The sequence below is a fragment of the Ipomoea nil genome, unplaced genomic scaffold (assembly GCF_001879475.1).
Source record: "Ipomoea nil cultivar Tokyo-kokei standard unplaced genomic scaffold, Asagao_1.1 scaffold2144, whole genome shotgun sequence".
Lineage (NCBI taxonomy): Eukaryota > Viridiplantae > Streptophyta > Magnoliopsida > Solanales > Convolvulaceae > Ipomoea > Ipomoea nil.
In genome coordinates this window covers 5,514,328-5,520,083 of record NW_017618572.1, presented here as the reverse complement: position 1 = coordinate 5,520,083, position 5,756 = coordinate 5,514,328, and the positions used below count along the sequence as shown (strand labels likewise).

At 30.9% G+C, this 5,756-nt stretch overlaps 1 long non-coding RNA gene across 1 annotated transcript; it reads right to left on the bottom strand.

Annotated features, from left to right (window-relative positions):
- Positions 1-4,880: 4,880 nt before the first annotated feature.
- Positions 4,881-5,407, bottom strand: LOC109148737. Its single transcript, XR_002048861.1, has 3 exons — positions 5,323-5,407; positions 5,062-5,137; positions 4,881-4,966 (listed from the first exon to the last, which is right to left on the bottom strand). It is a non-coding gene; the product is annotated as an uncharacterized LOC109148737 (long non-coding RNA).
- Positions 5,408-5,756: the final 349 nt, after the last annotated feature.

Here is a 5,756-nt window from a genome sequence, read left to right as displayed (position 1 = left end):
AGTATCATGATCTAGCATCTCATAATGAAGTAGCAATATTGTTGCAAAACTCATAATAATAATAATAATAATAATAATAATAATAATAATAATAATAATAATAATAATAATAATAATAATAATAATATTTGCGGTGAAAGTTGTGGATAAAGGAGAAGAGAAAAGAGTTTTAATTAGGAAGGATAAATTATGTCATTTCTTTAAAATAATAAGGACAAAGATGGAAAAAAAAGTTAGGAAGCTAGGAGCTTATTTTGAAACGCTACCTTGGCTCTGTTTGGCAGAGCTTATTTAGGAGCTTATAGCTTATTTTAACCTCCTAATAAGTTATAAGCTCTGTATGGTAATGTTCTCAAAATAAGCTCCTAGCTTAAAATAAGAGCTTATTTTGGAAAACTACTTTAGGTAGCGTTTCAAAATAAGCTCCTAGCTTCCTAACTTTTTTTCCATCTTTATCCTTATTATTTTAAAGAAATGACATAATTTACCCTTCCCAACTAAAACCCTTTTCTCTTCCCCTTTATCCGCAACTTTCACCGCAAATATTATTATTATTATTATTATTATTATTATTATTATTATTATTATTATTATTATTATTATTAGATTTGCAACAATATTGCTACTTCATTATGAGATGCTAGATCATGATTATGCTAATAGTTTTATTTCAAAATGTTAATTTTTTTAAAGACAAAATGTTAAATTTTAATATGTAAACAAACGAATTTAAATTTTATGAAGATGTCCTTTTTAGTCTTTTTACATTTATCAGCTTATCAAGAAGCTATTTTTACTAAACACTTTCAATCATAATAGCTAGCTTAACAGCTCTTCAGTTTTCAGCTCCGAGCTTATAGCTTTTCAGCTTTCAGCTCCTTTTCAGCTTTCAGCTCCTTTTCAGCTTTCAGCTCCTAGCTTATAGCTTTTCAGCTAGGTTTGCTAAACAGAGCCCTTAGGTAGCGTTCCAAAATAAGCTCTTATTTTAAGCTAGGAGCTTATTTTGTGAACATTACCAAACAGAGCTTATAGCTTATTAGTAGCTTAAAATAAGTTATAAGCTCCTAAATAAGCTCTGCCAAACAGAGCCGAAATAGCACAATACTCTTCCACCATATGGGTAAGTTTATTCTTCAACTGGAATTTTAATTGAGAATAACTGATATTGGAAGATTTGTTATGATTATTTCAACTTTCAGCTTGAAAGGTTGTCTAGATCACTACATATTGCCTGCATAGTTTGATGAGTTTATCTCAACTTCCTTCTTTGTGGGTTCTAAAGCTTACAAATTCCGGAATGCATTTGGTGTAGAATAATAAATCAGAGGAGCCGGAAATATAGTTCAGAGCAAAGTTGACAACTTCAAATATCAGAATACAAAATTACTTACCCACCTAAGGACAATGATCTAACTTATATAGGAGTTTGAGAAGATTGGAAAATGAAATATTTAGGCCCTATTTGATAAATGGTTGTTAACTGATTGGGTTAGAGGGTATGACTAGTTGATAATATTAGCTGATTGTAAAAGACCGTTTAGTAAATTAGCTGTTAGCTGATAGTTGTTTGGTATAATTACTTTTTTTTTAAAGCTAATTGAACAAATTTCTTTGAGTAACTTTTTGGCCCTGTTTGGTAAAATATTAGCCAATCAGCCAATTTTGGTTTGTTTGACCACTATTAATTGTTTAACTTGGTTAAAAAATCAACTCCAAAATGCTAAAATTAAAAAAGCTGCTCAAATCAGCTTTTTCAATTAGCTTTTTGAGAAAAAAAATTATACCAAACAGCTAACAGCTAATTTTCCAAACACCTTCCTACAATCAGCAAATGTTATTAACTTGTTATACCCTATAAGGATGTAGGCACCTCTAAGGATGATTAATGTTGTTATGTTTAGGGAAAATGGCACTTTTCCCCCTTGAATTATATTATATGCTTATAACACATTTCCCCCCTCAATTATTCATGTAAGCATATTAGTCCTCTCAATTATTCTAAAAGTAGCGGTTCTTCCCCCTAATATATAAAATTGACATCTCTACCCTTAAAGTAGACATTTTATTTATTTTTCTTCTCCAACAAATTATTACTTATACGTAGGGATGACCATGGTTCAATTTGAACTGAACCGGACACTATAGCAATCGAATTGAAAGTTTCCGGTTATGATTCAGATCCAGAACCCAATATTTGGATTTCAGTTTATTCAAATCACGAATCAAAAAAATTGGATCCTGAACCGTGAACCGGCGATTTGAATTGGAACAACTACTAGCATTAGTTTAAAATTAGAATTATAATATTTACAAATATTGTACGTTCTTTTTTTACATTTATTCTGATTCTCACATATAAGTATATATAACCACGATTTGGTTTTGATTTTGAAGCGTTGGTTCATGGTTCCGGATTTAGTTTGAACTGTTGGTTCAAACTTTTTATTTTATTTTTAGAATAGTCTAAATTAAACAATAAATGTACTTTTTTCAGTTCAAAACATGCATCGGCCGTTCAGGTTCGCGATTTTAATAAACTCTAAATATCGAGTTTTGATTCTAAATTGTAATCGAAATATTTCAGTTTGGTTGGTATAGTGTCTTTTCGCTTTGAACCGAATCGTGGTCATTATTTGTTGGAGAAGAAAAATAATATTAAGGGTAAATATGTCCATTTAACATTTCAGTGGGAAAAACTGTCACTTAAATAATTTAGGTGGGAAAAGTGTTATAAGTATATGACTAAGGGGAAAAAATGTCATTTTCCGTTAAGTTTAATATAATTTTTTTTTTGGTGTAACCCAGGGTTTGAGATCTAAGGATGGTTGATGTTGTTAAGTTTAATATGTGAGGTTTTTTATTTTGGTGTAACCCAGAGTTTGAGATCTAAGGCTGCTACATACCCATAGCTGCTGAAATGTAGGCACCTCTAAGGATAAGACAACTGGCCTAAAGATTAGATTTAAGGTTGCTCCATACCGAAAGCAAAGAATCTTTGGTTAAGGATGGATGAGTCCCTTCCACTTAACCACACCCTCTAGGTTAAGTTTAATATGAGGTTTATAATAGAAATTCATTAGCTTAAAGTTCAAATTAGGGAGTCAATTTGAAGGCCTATTCAAATTTTATCAAGAAAGTAAAAATATATCTTTTGAACAATAAAAAGTTGTTGAACTAATGGAAATACTACAAAAAGCTCACAGCACTTTACTACTATAGTCTTGTTAGTAATAATATTATTGTCTATAGTTAATAGGTTAGTGGTGATAGTTTAATTGACTTTTCCAAGCCTATTCTGTATGAGCCTTTTGTGTTCCCTTCTCCTATAGGACTCTACTATTGTAACTGTATTGGTTAATTGAATTCAATACTGATCGACTTACTCTCATCTGGTATCAGTTAGCCAGAAACTCTCTCTCCTAAAAATTCTCCCCACCTCTAATGTCGACAAATTCATCCGAGAGGATGGTCAGTGCCGCCGCCGCTCCTTCTCCGACCACCACGAACTCCCTTTCTACCGCCACTACTACACAGCAGGCTTTTAACGTCGGCTAAATAGAGCTTTTAACGTCGACTAAGTTCCGTAGTTGTTACGGCCGACGTTGTAAATATTATCTATAACGTCGGCTATTTATATAGCTGACGTTATATATTATTTTAAAAAATAAATAAATAAAGTTTACAACGTCGGCTAATAGCATTTAGCCGACGTTGTATGGTATTTTAAAAAATAATTAAAACACTTACAACGTCGGCTAAAGGCTATTAGCCGACGTTGTAGGTATTTTAAAAATAATTAAAATACTTACAACGTCGGCTAAATGCTATTAGCCGACATTGAAGGTATTTTAAAAATAATTAAAACACCTACAACGTCGGCTATTAGCAATTAGCCGACGTTGTATGGTATTTTAAAAAATAATTAAAATACTTACAACGTCGGCTAAATGTTATTAGCCGACGTTGTAAACTTTATTTATTTTGGTTTTAAACATATTCAACGTCGGCTATTACTTAATAGCCGACGTTGTATATTTTTTTTTTAATATACAGTTTATTTGTCCATTTATACCCAAAAACCTGCTCAAATCTACTCACAACCACAACCACAACCACAACATAAACCTACTCAATTTCTCACAACCACAACCACAACCTAAACCTGCTCAATTTCTCACAACCACAACCAAAACCTGCTCAATTATTGCACCAGAACCACAACAAAATATGTAGAATCTAATATTTATAATGAAACAAGTATTAAAAGTAATAAATCTCACAATTTGATACTAATTAATAATACAAGTTAACATTATCAAAAGCTAATATCGATTTGTTTAATTTACATACTTAACCATACATCAATAAAGAAGTCAGCCCATACATCTCTTACTTGATCAATTTCTTGTTGAGTGTAGCTTGATCTACCAACTCTCTCAAGAATCTACAAAGTTGATAATTATTAAATAATTAGTAAGCTAGCATTTTTAAAATTAGAAAAAGAAAGGTATTATATTAAATTACATGCCTTATCCATTCCCGCACATGCTTCTTTGGAAAGAATTTCAAGCATGTATTTCATCACATAATATCCACATGCCGTACTTCCAACTTGTTGAGCACACTACATTTGAATTAAATTACATTTAAAATTTTATTTAATAAAAAACAATAAAATATATGTAGATTTACAAATGTATAAAATGCTTACCAAAACCTTAGTCCATTTTGGTGAACGAGTTGATCCACTGCTTCTCAACAACTTTGCTGAATTGACACACCTAAAATTATAAGAGATTAGTTTACATAAATACTTTATACTTTATTAATTATACATATTAATACTTATAAGTTCACATACTTTTCAAGAATATCTTTGATGTCATCACGTGGCTGGCCTCCAATTGAATCAAACCAATAGATTTCATTAAGTTGAGGACAAATTGCCATCAACATCCAATGATCACTACAAATCAATAATGTATTAGTTGTAAGTAAATATAATATATAATAAAAGTGTATTATATATAAGTTATTTTATTTTAAACAATTAAAACTTACTTTAAAATATATGGCGCTAGATAGCATTGTTTTTGGCCATATTGCATGGTGACGTTGATATACCCTGTCCGTTCATCTATAGTATTTGAAATTGGTTGAATGAAATGCGGATCTAAGAAGCCATATGTGGTCTTTGATGCCAATTCAAATTTGTCATAAAGACCCCTATTCAAAAATACAATCAATCATATATATCAGTAATATAATAAATGAATGAAAAATATTATATAAACAAATATAAGTAAAGAACTTAATTATTACCTTATAAAGAACTGCAATATGGAAACATCTAACGTCTCCATCCTTAAGAAACGCATAATCTCCAACGGGTCAAGTTGTAAGGGATAGTCAACATCGCCCACAATAGCACGCTCTATCTTTATCACAACATTTTTATCAAGTTTGGGAATAATTTTATATACCTTTAGACATCGAGGACTTAAAGAAGTCGGATCAGCTATATTCAGATCAGCAAAAGGTCGTTGCACACCGGAATCATAAGTCATTTGTACCTGTTCAATATAACTAACAATTACTATTTTTAAAAAGTAAATTAAACACTATTTTAAATTCAAAATTTTTTAAAATACATACCTCATCACCTTCGGTATACAACTCAACCAACTTCTTTGGCCAAATAATAAAGTTGTGTAATGCATCCCTTAACAGTTGAACCTCATCGGTAGGGAAGGGTA